This window comes from Lynx canadensis, chromosome A1 (assembly GCF_007474595.2).
Source record: "Lynx canadensis isolate LIC74 chromosome A1, mLynCan4.pri.v2, whole genome shotgun sequence".
In the NCBI taxonomy this organism is placed as follows: domain Eukaryota; kingdom Metazoa; phylum Chordata; class Mammalia; order Carnivora; family Felidae; genus Lynx; species Lynx canadensis.
The window spans coordinates 31,107,478-31,123,665 of NC_044303.2; the positions used below are offsets into that span (position 1 = coordinate 31,107,478).

The 16,188-nt window shown below is 38.0% G+C and overlaps 1 pseudogene; it reads right to left on the reverse strand.

The window, feature by feature from the left end:
* Positions 1-7,152: 7,152 nt before the first annotated feature.
* On the reverse strand, positions 7,153-8,333 carry LOC115522925 (annotated as a pseudogene).
* Positions 8,334-16,188: the final 7,855 nt, after the last annotated feature.

Sequence of the window (16,188 nt, forward strand, 5' to 3'; positions counted from 1 at the left end):
TCTCTACTCCCACGTTTGCCCTGAACTCTAGGTGCAGGGCCTCTCCAGTTAACCCTCCAAATGGATGACCTCTCATTTTCCTTCACTGCTGGTGGAAGCAGTTGCCTACATGTAAGTCCTTCAGGCGTTTGGAGGTCTGATTGCCTCTAAAGACGTTTGTGTAGAGCGAGCTGCTTCTCAAATTCCTGAGATTTTCCAGGTTTGCTTCTTGTTGATTCTCCTCTGGAGTCCTGTAGATACCAATCCTTTTCTTTTTTGCCCAGTCAGGTATCACTTGCCTGTCAGCTTGCCATGTGTTCAACATGTGTTTTGCACTCTTTTCCTTGTTTACTTCATGTTGGTTATTTCATGTTTATATATAACATATATATAACTATTCCACGTGTGTGTGTATAAATATAAAGATATATATGTATATATATATAAATTCTTAACAGTTTTTTGTAGATTTGAGGAAGAATTTTATATAACACATGTATTCAATGTGTTGTTTCAATTCAAAGAGACATTAGTTTTTTTTGTTTTTTTTTCAACGTTTATTTATTTTTGGGACAGAGAGAGACAGAGCATGAACGGGGGAGGGGCAAAGAGAGAGGGAGACACAGAATCGGAAGCAGGTTCCAGGCTCTGGGCCATCATCAGCCCAGAGCCCGACGCGGGGCTCGAACTCACGGACCGCGAGATCGTGATCTGGCTGAAGTCGGACGCTCAACCGACTGCGCCACCCAGGCGCCCCAAGAGACATTAGTTTTAAAACACACTCAAGAAACATTACCCATTTGTTTTCCATGTTGTAATAGATTGTAAATTGAGATATCTGCCACATAGTCTACTTAGACTATGTTGATTTGTTTGAGGGTATTTTGGCTTAGGATGTAATTGTAAGATTTTTTTTTAATTTCAGGTAGCTGGATATAATTGTAGGATTTAAAAAAATATTTCAAACAGTGGAGAATTGGGATATTCACAGTATGTGTTGGGGGGTGGATTTTAGATAAGAGGAAAATATAGGAAAAAGAGAACATGAGAAACTAGGACTAGACAATAAGGAAGCATGGGTGACATTTTAAAAGTGCTTGATAGAATACTTGAGAACTTACTTCTTGAAAACTTTCATTTATCAACATAAATATGGTGACTAATCTCATTTCAGATTTCAGAAAAGCTTTGTAGTATAGATAACCATATCTATACCTCTCTCTCTATATATAAAGTACACACTTAAATATAAATATATGTTGATATACATACATATATTTGTTTGTATAGTTGTATAAGATTTTTAAAAGAATGGCATACACTACCAAAATTTCTGCAACTATAGTTCGCATGTATCCTAACAACTAGTAACATGAAGGCACAATGTTACTTTACTTGAAATGGAATATTAAAAGGGATCGAGGAAACATTAAACAAAAGGAACATTGAGCATTTAACAATAAAAGATATATTTTATATTCTTAAAAATAATTTAAGATGATTCACTAGCCAAAAGAAAGTATTTGGGGTTTCTTTGCCTGTCAAACTGATCTTTACGCTTTAGAAAAAAAAAAATTAAAAAATTGTCATGAAGAATAGAGTACTATGCTACAATTTACAATGTTTCATAATTATTTACTAAGGTTTTTTTAGTAAGAATGTAAATTATATTTTTAATTAAAATTTTACGTATGATTATACAAGCCTACCATATACATGTATGTTTTTCATGATTATTGGGAATATACTCAAGACTAAATTATTGAACTAATTAGGTATCATAATCAATACATTCTCATCTCTGCAATTTCTAAAAATTTGGAATACTTGGGAAATACATTGAGTGTGTCTTATTCTTACATTAACACAATTACATTAAAGTAAAACCAGGAAACATCTGCCAAATTCTGTAACTGATATATTTGAATACTTGTTTTCTTCTCCTCTATCAGCTCACCATTCTGTACGTTTACTCCAGAAAGAAAATATGGGGTGTTATTTACATTTCTCTTTATCCTTAATCGCTTTATATAGTCTCTAATGTCAAATTGCAGCAAATGAACTGAAGCTGGACTTCATGTAAAGAGACAAGCTGAAACTAGAAGACGGATTAATTAGAAAATAGATCATCAGTTTTTAAAAATTAGTACTTTCACACTGAATGTGATGGCTACAGGGCATTGGTAGGAGAAACTTACACTGTTGCCGTTTATGGTTGAAACAGTTGGAATTCTAGTGAGTGAAAACAATGTAAGCCATTCATGAGGGGAAAAAAGTTGCTATTTGACAATCAATAACCCCTCTCTTCCCAGATATATTATCATGTATTAGCTGGACTGCAAGTCATATTCAGACCAGAAGACCTATTCAATAGTTGTTGCTCTGTGGGCACTGCCACCAATTTGCATCATTGACTTCCATGTCATTTTCAGACACCTGATGCAAGTCCCTTCTTTTGAATCTAAAGACTTAACATGAGGACAAAAATTTGGTTTCTAGACGTGAAATGTCTGTAAAGGAATTTTAAAATGTCCTCCTGTCTGCTTCTCTGGTGATCATTCTGCTCTTGTGTACAAGATCATGTGCGTCCTGCTTTTTACTTTCGACTCTGGAAAAGGAGCTCATGAGGATGATGTTGTGGGGTGGCTCATCACTCACAGCACGCCCGGTGAAAGCTGATAGCACAGTATCATTTCCTCCACATATGGAGAAGGGGAAACCGCACTTGTCACAGGCTATTGAAAGTCGTCAGCTTTCATCAGTGGATCCTGACAACACGGAAGGAATGATTCACCTGAAGGAAGCAGAGGGCATAGCGTTTCAAAAGTGATCTCTAAAGACTGATTATTTCTTGTCCTTGACACCCTGCCAAGGGCTAGATACATCGAACATTTGGGATGTAATGGAGCCTACAAATCACTAGTTGCCTGGAGTCTCCCTGGGCCTACAAGAGGAGAGCATGCTTGACTTTAGTTCAGTTTTTATTACATGTTGTAAACTTTTGACTGCTCTGATACGCCTTGTCATTGATGTGTCAAGACTGGACTGTGACAGGGTGTCTGACCTGATTGAAATCAAGAATGCTCTATTGGATCTTGTAGAAAATAATGGGAAAGCTTCTGTTGTGGGACCTGGGGCAGTGGAATACATTTCATAATCATGTCATTGAAAAAAAACCGATGGGACTTATTTTAGGAGCATTGTAGTAGGAGTGAGGGGAAGGGGCTTTCCTTGGCCTGCAGAAATTAGAGTCGAATCCTACATTACAAGACTTTAAAAACTACAGAGTTACAAGTTATACATTTAGCTTTTTAAAAGGGCCGACTTTGTTGGTGGAAATTTGTCCACCCAAGACGGGCTGCTAAGTGGGGTTTGGTTGACATTGTTTTACTGCACTTGAAGTCAATGATTTCCTTAGTACACAAGACTAAACACAAAAGAATTGTTATCAAATGAAAGATAAACTCTGATTTTGTTATTCCAGTATTCAAAGTGCTCACTTGATAATGTTTCAGAATCTTATATGACTGTTTCTTGAAATGCAGTTTCGAACAATGTGATCTCACTCCATAAGAACATTATCACTGATAACAGTGGTTTCCCTTGTGGAGAAGGGATTGCAGATCAAACGGGTTTTTTTCTTCTCCAAAGTTACTTCCTTCTCAGAAAAGCTAGTAAACAAGACGATGAGGGTATTATTTTAGCCACAGTAAATCCTAATCAAAGTACTAGAGTGCTGGTGAGAAGCAGTACCTCCAAAGCATGCTTCAGGTTGATTCTGTCATATTTCAGTAGGAGAGGGCCCCTTGTAGATTAAAAGATGCAGTCCATCACTGCCTGGCAAAGTTGATATTTTGAAGAAGTTAACTATCACATTCCTCCCTTGAGTTTAGGAATATTGCCAAAGCAAATAAACACAACTTTTATGCTAGTATTTGAACCAAATGATCATATTCGAAAAACTTTCTTGCAGAGTCCTTTAAACATAGGCGGAAGAAACCGTGGGTTTTTAAAAATTGTCATTATCTTCAAAATGCATTCCTCTCCTCATGCTTCTCTGCTCAGCATGTGTACAGTGTTAAAGAAAAAAACAGAGCCTGAAAGTAGTTAAAGCAGTAAAAACAGACTGTATTCAGGAACTATTATAACAAGAGGAAAGAGACATTACTATAGAACTTGACTCGATTCTGAATATAAGGACAAGCGAGGATTTACAGTCCAGGAGCAGGGTAAGTGCCTGGGTGTGGGGGATGGTGGTTGGCAGATGAAAGATTACTGAGAAAAAGACATCCAAGGGCAGGGGCATTCTTGCTAATCTGACCTGACAGGATTCTTGCTGAGGGCAGACCAGAGTGAGCAGATATCACTTGGGGTTGGGGGTGGGACATGAGGAATCTTGATCAGATATTGAGGACGATCAGGTATCAAGAGTGGGGCTTGTCTCTAAACTGACTTAGCAGAATTCTTGCTGGAACCGGGCTATGCAGGCCTTACAAGGATGGGGCCAAGTTTGAGGCTTTATCAAGAAGAAAGCTCAGAGGTGCCTGACTAAAGTCTGGTCAAAGAGAGTCTTCATGAATGGTAAAAGATCGTTCTTCACTGGTACTAAGTATCGGGTATATCAAATGTAATTTTTTTTTCTTTTCTATTTTTCTTGTCATAAAATATTACCCTGAGGCTAACTGACACCTACCATAATTTTCTGATACCTATGGGCATCTCTATGAAAGTATAGTACCATTTTGGAGAAAACTACGCATTATTTACCTAAAGTATACGTTTAGTATTTGAAGCATTTAAGAATTAACTGCAAGTTTTGGGAGTAGTGGTTGAGAATCGGGTTTTAGAGTCAAAATTTTCAATCTTGACCCCATTGTTGTACAAATTATTTCATCCTCAATACATCAACTCCTCTCATGTATCTAACATGGAGATCCTATAAGAATGTACTAGGATAACAGAAAACCAGTATGTGCTATCTCACCATATAATTTAATTTGTGCTAATACTGAAAACAAAGATGAGGAGATCTGTTTAAATAATCCTATTTGATTGGAAACAAAGAAAGGAAACAAGTTTTCTAGAACTATTTAAAATTCTGAACTCGAGATCCTGTCATTGTAGAGTGCCCTCTCTGTCAATTGTGGTTTTAAATCTGTTATTTATACTTGTACAGCTCCTCAACGTGATAAATTATTAGAAAACAAACAACATCTACACTTACTTTAGGTTTGGAGGAGATAAGGAAATCAGGTAGATAAGCTTAAAAGAAAAAATATATAATGTTCAGATATAATGACTAGGACAATGATTACAGGCATTTATGGAAACAAAGGGAGAAAAACATATACAGATGTAAAAGAACTACTTGTTTTAGCTCTACTTGTTTTTGTTAAACACAAATAGAAGTGTCTATATGAGTGTGTACATACATGTGTGTCTTTTAGGGACGTTTGATTCTCATTTTAATTTTCCAATGAAATTGAATTTTCTTGTTTCCCTGGAGAGGCAGTTTTCTACATAGTCTTGAATATTTCATTCAGAGATGTTCATCCATATCATTCAAAAAATTTCACCTATATTCAACCTCACTTTCCTTATTCTCAAATTTGATTCGGCCCATCTTTTTGTTATAAACTACTGCCATGCTCTAAAAATGCATTATTCTGAATTGGGAACCAGGACTTAAAATACTAAGGTATTATATAATTAGAAGATGAGAGTCATGTTAATATAATACATATGTATAGTCAGTGACCCAAGCTACTTTTTTTTTTAGTTTGATCAAAAGATGCTAAAAACCTGTCATTTTTCTTATTCATGTTTACCAAAGTTCTTATTCAATCATAGAGTGTTTGTTGTTCAAATCAGAAATTATGTGAGCAACACCTGGAGGATCTTTGGCACTCTTTAACACAGTGTCACATGCTGAGCACTGCTAAAATAAACCTTAAGTTTTAGCATAAACAAATGAATTTGAATTAAAAAAATTATCAGCACCTATTCCGTGTAAGGCAGAGTATTACATTATCAAAACTTAATGCTGTTCCACATGTTAGAAACTGACTGCAGCTCTTATTAAGAAAACCAAACTTGGTAGACATTGTCATGGGAACACAGAGTAGATTCAGTGCCATGACCGATGGGGACTTTCATGAGGGTGTCCCTTGGATTTTCAACAGCACAAATGTCACCCAGTTGTAGGGAAAATGGAAATAAGATGGCTTTTCCAGCTGAGAGAGGAAACACCTTTTGAGATTGCTTAGTGATGATCTTTTTCCAGTATAACATGATCTATCTGTAAGCAATTCCATAGAAAATTGGCATAAAAACAACTACAATTATGTTAGCCTTGCGGATTCTATTATTGTTTGTTACAAGAATATTCTCAAAGTTTCATGGAGACAGACGGGCACCAAGAAAAAGATGGAATTCGTTTAGAACACATATCAGTTTTGGGAAATTCTTAGCTTTGTTTTTCTAATTTTACTGAAGAGCAAATTGGGAACCAGAAGTGATTTCTGCAAACTTATACACAATACAATCTATATCAATCCCTCATTACATTGCCAACTCAAAGTATGTCTTTTCATTTCATTCTGTCCTGTGGTAAAATGTTTTTCCCATTAGATTGAGATGACATGGGAGTCTTTATCTTCAGCTTTGATAGCTTCCATAGCCTTAAACCTGTTGATCTAATAGTCTTCCGGGTATATTCATTTCTTCACAAAACATGTTTTTAATACATAACAGAACTTGTATTTTGTCTTTCATACTTTTAGTTTATTGTCTTCCTCTCCAGGTGTGATCTTCCACCTCATCCTGCACTCATTGGTGAAGCCCACATTTCCTCCCATCCTTTGGGAGTCGTCTTTGAGTTTCTCTCCTTCTTCACCTTGACTTCCAACGAATAAAGGAATAGCAGCATTAGCATCTATTCATCTCCTGCAGTGTACTGTATGTTCTTTGGGGACATAGGCTTAATCTTATTTATCTTCAAAGACCTACGGTTTCCTACACTTTCTTGTGCATGACAAATAAAACACTAATGGATATGAAGCAATGGATGGAACTAGAATCCTTTGTTTGTTTTTAATGCAGTTATATCATAATTTCCAAACAAAAAATTCCAATGTGTAGCATGTAAGGTAATCAATCAAGTCCTGCCTTAGTTCAGACCCTCCTCAAGTCTTCTGTGGTTTTCCTCTGGGTGATGTGACAATTTCCTAACCAATTTTTCTTAGACTTATTGTGCGTACTTCTACATTGTCCTTGTGCAGATATCTGCATTTCTGGGTAAATGTTATTTGGATAATGTTTCATGATTTACAACCTAATTTCTTCTTCATTTCAATATACTCACCAAAATTTCCATAGCTTTTGGTTCTCAGATCAGGTCTCGAGGAAAAATAATGTTCCTTATATTCATTCAACCAAACATGTACTAGCCTCAAAGAGTTATGTGTCATGGTGTCCTGACCTTTATGAGATCCACATGGTTGCCTTTTTTCAGAAAATATGTCCTACTTTAGAGCATGGGATGGTGAAGAGCTTACCACTACACATTCAGATCCTAAGTGATATTTCTAAATCTTTTCCTTCCCAGATACACATGCCACTGTCATATTGTCCAAATCATTGAAATAGTTTCTGTTCATGACACACAATCCTCCAGCCATTGCGGGTGACTTTACTGGTGCATTGCCTCCATCTGGTCCTCATAGCTCGGAGAGGGAAACGAGATCTCATTTGAAGCATAGCCCCCAGCTGACTCCTCCCTGTACCACAGAGGACAACAAGCTATAGACAAGCACATCTGCACCGATCATATCAGTTGGTGGGCAAGCCATGGTCGACCCGTCCTCCTGATGACATCCAGCCAAGCCTGCAGCCACATCACATTCACTTCACAGCGGCTGTCCAGCCTCAGCAGAGCTTCTGTAACACAGTCTGCTCCAATTGTTCTTCCTCAAAACATTCCCTCACCCTTTGTACTTCTTACTACTTTAATTTTACCAACAAGGTGTTTTTGGAGATATTTATCTAGCTCTCCTTCCAAATCATCAAAGTCACTAGCATCATCCACTAAGGCAATTTCATGACGATGACACGCTGGTGTGCCATCTGTAACTGTGCCCTGTCCTAAGCAAAATCAACACAGCTTCACTGTAGAGACAAGTAATAACACGAGTGACCGAAACATCAGTCAGGTGAAGATTTTCTTTACATGCTGCATTCCTTGTGGCTGGCAAATCTCCACTGGAACCCGAGTGATTATTAAAAACCATATCAAAGGCATGTATCTTATAGCTTAAGTCTCTCAATTCCTGATCACTTCCATTAAAAATCATATTCAATTTAGGGGCACCTGGGTGGCTCTGTTGGTTAAGCGTCTGACTTCGGCTCAGGTCATGATCTCACGGTTCATGGATTCGAGCCCTGCATCGGACTCTGTGCTGACAGCTCGGAGCCTGGAGCCTGCTTCCGATTCTGTGTCTCCATCTCTCTCTGCCCCTCCCCTCACTCACTCTCTGTCACTCTCTCTCTATCAAAAATAAATAAACATTAAAAAATTTTTAAAAATCATATTCAGTTTAGAAGAGAATTTCACATTGGTTTTTTTCTGGATCTTCAATATGATTACTATATCACAATTTTGTCTGCTTTGAACTATGACTCTAACACTGGACTTAGAGCTTGAGTGAAACAGGGATAGAATATTTTAGGAAATGATCCACAGGGCCTAGACCCCTTGATAGGCACATTCTTTTCTTTCTTTTTTAATGTTTATTTATTTTTGAGAGAGACACAGAGCGTGAGCAGGGGAGGGGCAGAGAGAGAGGGAAACACAGAATCAAAAGCAGGCTCCAGGCTCTGAGTAGTCAGCACAGAGCCCCATGCAGAGCTCAAACTCACGAACTGTGAGATCATGACCCAAGCCGAAGTCGGCCACTCAACCAACTGAGCCACCCAGGCGCCCCACTGATAGGCACATTCTTAAGCAACAGAATCACTTGACTGAACTTAAACGAAAAGCAAAACTGTCCAGATCACAGATGTAAAACGGCACCTCAGTAGATACAGCAAATTATAACACTTAAACCATTGCAGACATAGCGCCCCTGAAGGACTTTTTCAATTTCTTCCAGCAGAAGCAGCCAGAGCCAGAAACTGGTGCTGGAGGCTGAATGGGAACCAACATTGAGAGTGAGAATCTTCCAGATGCAGTCAGTGTGGGAGTGGGGATGCTTCTGTGGGCTCCCCATTGGGTCCTCATGCTGAAGATGCCAGAAAGACACCTTGTGGCACCAAACACCAGCAGCCCAGCATTGGGCCTTCAGAGACCCCAGCAGTCGCACCCTCCCTCCCTGTCTCAGCGCAGGTGGGGAGGGGGTCAGGCAGGTGGAAGAGGCCTGGGGAAGCCTAACAGCCCAGCTTCCCGCAGGTTCCGGACAGGTGGCTGCCACCAGGCCACGGACACTTGTGCTACTATCTGTATCTTCCCTCTTTCTCTGTCTTCCCCCCACTGAAAGAAATTAGCCAGGCTTTTAAAATTAAACAAGAGTTTTAAGAGCATGTCTTAGTAAATAACAAGGAAGAAGTTTGAACAATTGCATGTCTCTCCAATCCAATTTGAAGTGAATGGAGGATTATTTGAAATGGAAAAGATAGGACCAAGTCCCGAGTGAAAGGAACAAGAAGGAAAAGAAGGAAAAGGAAAAGAGTAAGGCAAAATAACAGTGCTCCATTGGTAACTAGCTGTCAATTCTTTTTTTTTTTTTTTTTTTTTTAAGAACCTGAAAATGTCCCTTTTGAGAGATATTTTAGTTTGGTTTCTGTCTTCTGGCATGGAGACTGGTATTTACCTTGAGGGCAAACAGCTTCTTTGATGTCCATGACTGCATTAATATATCTTTTTTTATGCAGAAGTAAGGCATTTTGTCTAAGCATGTGGCATACTGATTAGTAGATAGAAGGTGCTAAATAAACAATTTCTTGAATTAAAATGAAGAGTAAGGTTTGGTTTATTTTAAGACTCCTTTGGGATTTTATTTGTGGTGGCTATATAAAGTAGTAATTGAAAAATGTAAAAAAAAAAACAATATATATATATATATATATATGTATATGTATGTATATTATCTACCTCAGAGTTGCCAGAAGGATAAACAAGCTAATGTTGCAGTCACTTAGTTCATCCTTGGCACACAGGAAGATCTCAAAGCGTTTATTACTTTTGTTGAGCTATTATCAGTAATGAACGCACATGGTACTTGTGTTTATATGTATGCGTTTTGGTTTCTACATGTATACATTCATATGTGTGCATATATTTTTAAATACTATCATATCGTGATTCATAGATATCTCTAAATTGACTTAAAATTATTCCTTCCTTCATTTTTGAAATTTAAATCATATATTTTTAAGACAGTGTACATTATTACTGCATAATGTGCTTTTCAGGGAATTTTTAAAGAGCTACCCTAATCTTTTATAGCTTTCAATGTTTTAAAATCTGTCTTTAAAATGTGGGATTATCCCCTTGAGTCTATGAGAAAAAGCCCAGTTTCCAAAATTGAAAGAATGTGTGTCATTTCTATCTACAGCACTGGCACATGCGAATTTTACAGGACTGGGGAAGATTAACTAGGAACTCTGTACGATGTAAAGGCATCTCTGAGAAGCAGTTGGAGATGATACTTGACCTTTTGAGGCTTCTCAGGGGATTGAAGTTAAAGCAACTCCAGGTGGTCTTCAGAATCACTTGACATTTCCCATAAGAGATGGGCCAAACAAGAAAAAGCCAGAGAAAGTCAAGAGTTACAATAAAGTTCCATTTCACCAATTTATTGAATGTATTTATTTAAAGTATCTCTTTGGCTCCACAGTCACTATATCCAAAATGCCTGTCTATACTCATTGTAACAACCAATATGGTACTTGTATTTATCAAAGCTCATCCTCAGGTCTTTTCCTTTGTAATAGCCTCCCCCTCAGAACTCTCAGTCAATTTTAGAGTTTTGGCAACTGCATCTGTGTTGATTATTTAAATCCGTGTTGCCAGTCCCAATATTTTTCCTGAATTCAAGATCCATATTTTTCACACCTGCTCTATATCTCCATTTGGATAGCCTATCAGTACCCTAGACTCAGGTTCTCCATTTTCCAAGATAAATTAGCATCTACTGTTTGATGTGCTCTGTACTCAATGCTGTAGATACAAAGATGAAAAAAAAAAAACAAAAAAAAAAAACAATGGATCCACTTCCTGGGGGAGCTTGTGGTCTAAACCTCCATCAACAAACTTCCCCCTCCCCAGTAAAAGGCCAAATAAACCTAATTCACAATAGGAGCTAGAAAGGCTTTCCCAGTACACAGTGGCAGTAAACTGCTTCCCCTGCTTTGTGAAGATTTTGCACCATACACATACCCGTATTATACCAGCTAACACATTTCATCAGAGTTGTTTCTTGGTACCAAGGGTCAGCAAACTACACACCACAGGTCAAATCTAGCAGTGGACTAGATCTTGGAGGGTGAATAGATTACAAGTTGTTAGAAAACCTGATTTTTACTTACTGGCAAAAAAGCTGGCTTCTCTAAATGTAGTGTTCCTGATAAAGAATATCACCACCATCTGAGATTGCCAAACTGAAAACATTGGATTCTCTCTAACATTGCAAATTATTTAAATAGGTTACTTGCCATGGCATGTAGACAGGGGCTAGTCCAGGCTTTGTATATTTGTAATTTATGTGATATGTGGACTTCAAGAATTTCCTGGGGTGCCTGGGTGGCTCAGTTGGTTGAACTTCCGATTTTGGCTCAGGTCATGATCTCACAGTTCATCGGTTTGAGCCCCGCATCAGGCTCTGTGCTGATGGCCCAGAGCCTGGAGCCTGCTTCGGATTCTGTGTCTCCCTCTCTCTCTGCCCCTCCCTAGCTTACATTCTGTCTCTCTCTCTCCCACTCAAAAATAAATAAAAACATTAAAAAAAAAGAATTTCCAGTTTCTGTGCATAATTCAGGTGAGGGTCTGTGACATATGACTTTATGGTAAATCCTATGTCCACATGCTCCTTTCTATTTTCACTTCCTTCCTCTCTAGTTCAGACCATTATGCTTCATTTGCATGTCTGTTATTGCCTCCTATACTGATTTTCTGGGGCTGACATAACAAGTCACCACAAGTTGAGTGGCTTAAAACAGAATTTATTCTCTGTTAGTTAAGGAGGACGGAAGCTTGAAATCAAAGCGTCGGCAGGATTGGTTCCTTTTGGAGGCTCTGAGGGAGGAACCATCCCATGCCCTTCTCCTACTTCTGCTGGTTGTAGGCAATCCTTCACATTCTTCAGTTTATAGATACATTGTTCCAACCTGCTCCATTTTCACATAACCTTCTTCTCTGTGTCTCTCTGTGTCTTCTCTTCTATAAGGACTCTGGTCATAGCATTTAGGGCCTACGATAAATCCCAGATAATTTCACTCTGAGATCCTTCACTAATACCATAATCTACATTTCCCATTCTGAGGTTCTGGGTACACATGATGTTCTTGTGAGACACCATTCAACCTAATACACATCTCAACTCATTTTCTACCTGGGTATTATTGTATCGCCAGAGTATCTTCATTATGTACAGTTCTGGACTTGTTATTTTGGTGCTCAAGAATATTCATAAAATTACAAATCCTCCTAAAAGATGGCATAAACACTGTTCCTTGATACTCAGTAGTAGTACTCCATGCTTTCTTTCTGGGTGTTTTCTTCTATATCTCTAAACTCTAGATAAACTAGCTTACTTCTTTTCTCAAAACAAACACTATGCTTTCCTACCCCGCCCCCTGTCTTTTGGTCATTCTTCCCTTTAACTACAGTGCAATTCCTACCAAATAACTCCTGATGAAAAAGTATCTATTATTCTTTAAGCCCCCAAACATAGACAATTTAACTAACAAATTAATTTACTAATTATCCTCCACTCAGAAAATTTGTTGCCCCCTCAAATTCATATGGGATGTTATTTCTCCCTTCTTTGAATAATAACAGAACAATTCATTTCTTTTACATAGATTTTTATTGCTTCTAGACCACATACAGATCTTAATATTATTGAGGTCTAAATATTATTGAGGTCATTTGCATACGTGTAATTTGTATATGTGTAATTTTTATTAGGTTAAGAGCTAGGTGAACACAATGCCTGTGTTTTGGTCATTTTATAATCCCTGCAGTAGTTAGCCTAGGGTTTTAGGAACAATGTAACACCACCACACAGAAATTATTATGCTCTGAGGGATCATGCTGAACTGGTAACATATAGCTTTGAGATTATGGGCTTAATTGTTAGTGGAGATCTACCTTCTTTTTTTGTTAATTTTTTTTAACGTTTATTCATTTTTGAGAGACAAAGAGACACAGAGCATGAGCAGGGGAGGAGCAGAGAAGGAGACACAGAATCCAAAGCAGGCTCCAGGCTCTGAACTGTCAGCACAGAACCCAATGCGGGGCCTGAACTCACTGACCGTGAGATCATGACCTGAGCTGAAGTCAGACGCTTAACCGACTGAGCCACCCAGGCACCCCTGGAGGTCTACCTTCTTGACAATTTTGTCAAGAATGACATTTTTAAAATCTTAGAATATTATAAAGACATATAAATTAATTACTGACAACACCCAATTCACATTATAGAGCTTGCTAAATGAGATTATGGTAGATCCTCAGAAGATTTTTCCTGAGGCTTTATCTCCCTATACTCACCATGCAGTGATGTGTCCTTTTTAAGGGAATAGAAATTGCTATGAAATTGTGGTTGTTGCTCCAATTAAAGTTATCACATCCTTTCTTATAGGATATAGGAACTAAAGAGAAATAAATAATGCATACAATTGCCTTGCTCAAATATTTATCTCTCTAATCTACTTACAGAGATGTGTCCTTTAGTAAGAGAATGAATTTTGCCAGAGTATTGTTAATAGAATGAGTCCATTGGTTGAAGTTGTGGGTAGAGTTACATGATGGCCATAATTTGTCTCTGAGATACAAAACAAAAGTGGATAAGACACCCTCTCTATTTTGCGAGAGCAGTAGCCAGATAGTCTCTGCCAATGCTTTGGTGCTCTCTCTGTAGTCGGCGCCTAATTACAAAGGAAGAATGGCCAGGTTGGGGTCTCAGGATTTTCAATAAATGAAATACTCTCTCATCACACATAGTGGTGAAAACAGTCAAGATTTTATTTAAATACATTCTGTCCATTGAAACTGAAAGAATATAAAAGGGCAAGTATAATCCTTTTGACAGGTGTATGTCCCTTAGTATCCTGGCATATTGCTTTCATTATAATTAAAAGATTCAAAGTATAACTTTATCCATAAAATAGAGTCACTCTAATTTTGTCCTAATAAACAAACACAAGTAAACTGTTTACGTAAGCATGAAATAATGTGTATAAGCGCAGTACATGTGTGTTGGAATGAATGTTTCACTCCTCAATGACACAAAAAACACGTAGGTAAAATACAAGCATTTTGGACATGATGCCACTTGAAAGCTTTTTCTACAAGGTTTATGATGTACCGTGGAACAAGGAAGAGGCAAAGGCACTCTATTGTCTAGGGTTTGACAATAAAAGGTAAAGAAATTTCTCACATATATTGGATGTAGATCTTTAAAAAAACATGGTATTTGCTTTGCTGTGGCAAATATGTTTGATGGATTTCAGATATTATAGGAGAGGACCAACTACTGCCAACTACAGAGCTCATTCATCTACACTGTTTTCCTTACCAAAGGTCATGATTTCTTTCCTTTTCCCCCAAATCTACAAGGCTTTGTGATATTGACCTGAATACTTCTATGAAGAACTGTAAGCTGAATCACACAAAATTGGTTGAATAGAAGCAATTCCATGGGTCTTATCTCATTTGGGCTGTTGTCAGAGTAAAGAGCAATTTAATTGGAGAATAACAGGTGAGGAGTTATCTAAAACAGTGCAAGGACAAAGGGACCCAACACCTCCAGCCACCAGGGCCATCTGAGAGGCATTTGTTTGTTCTTCCCTCACAGTGAGCCACGGAGGCCAAGGAGACTAGAAAAACAGGCTGATCTCTTTGGTGAGTGCCAGAGATGTATAACAAGAGAGAAAAGCAAGGGGTCTGTCATACATGTCATATTTTCTGATCTCACCAAGAATCTGTGAGCTTTAATGCACTATTCAATAGCCCCTAACCATATATGAGCCAGGCCCTAGAGCCTAAGGGAGCCAGGGTGTGGCTCTGCCCCACTCTTCCCCCCATCCTTTCTGTGATTTATGGCCACTATATTGATAGGAAAATTGGGGTAATAAGCACACCTGACACTCAGAATCTAGTATCAGTCCTGAGTAAGAAGGATGTGGTGCAGGTAGCAATGACACCAACCCTATAGTTACTCAGAAAGTGAAAACACATAGGTATTTCACTGGGAAACTAAGTACTATTCAGATGTATTATGCCCATTACTCTTAATTGCTCTCAAGAGCTATCAGCAAGACTAGGCCATGGAGAATATTTATACTAACTACAAAAAAAAATAGGGTTACATTTCTGCTGTGGGAGAAGAGACAGCTCTATATCTAATATGGATAGTTAGGACTCTAGACACAGATGTCCAACCTGAGGTCCTAGACTATTGATTAGATCTGAGGTCCTGGATAGGTAATGAGGCAGACTTAGCAGTCGTTCATTCATGATACTTTATTCTGAAATTTTTCAGTACACTTTGAGGTAAGTATGTCTAACTCTAAGTAGACTTTTCTTTTGTCTTCTCAGGTTCTATTGAACCTCTTCAGTTAGTCCCATGCCAGTCTCATTTAAGAGAACTTATTTAAGAGACCCCTCATTTAAGAGAACCTATTAATAATTAAAATTCTGAGTCTGTGATTCCTCCAAGATTCTCCATAGTGTTAGCAAGTGTGGGAAATGTTCAGGATCTACTCACTCAACGTCTGTAAATGGCAGGCTTGGACTGGGAGACTCCTCATAGTTCCCATTTCACAGAATCTTCTATGTAATTGGGAAGTTGTAATAGCTGAGCTTTAAATGACCTTCTGGAAAGATATTATTTAATTAAACCCTGATTATGAAAAGAAGCCCAGTTATATTTGTATTCTCTTGATTTTCCCTAATTCATATCAGTGAGGGGATTATATATCATTATTCCA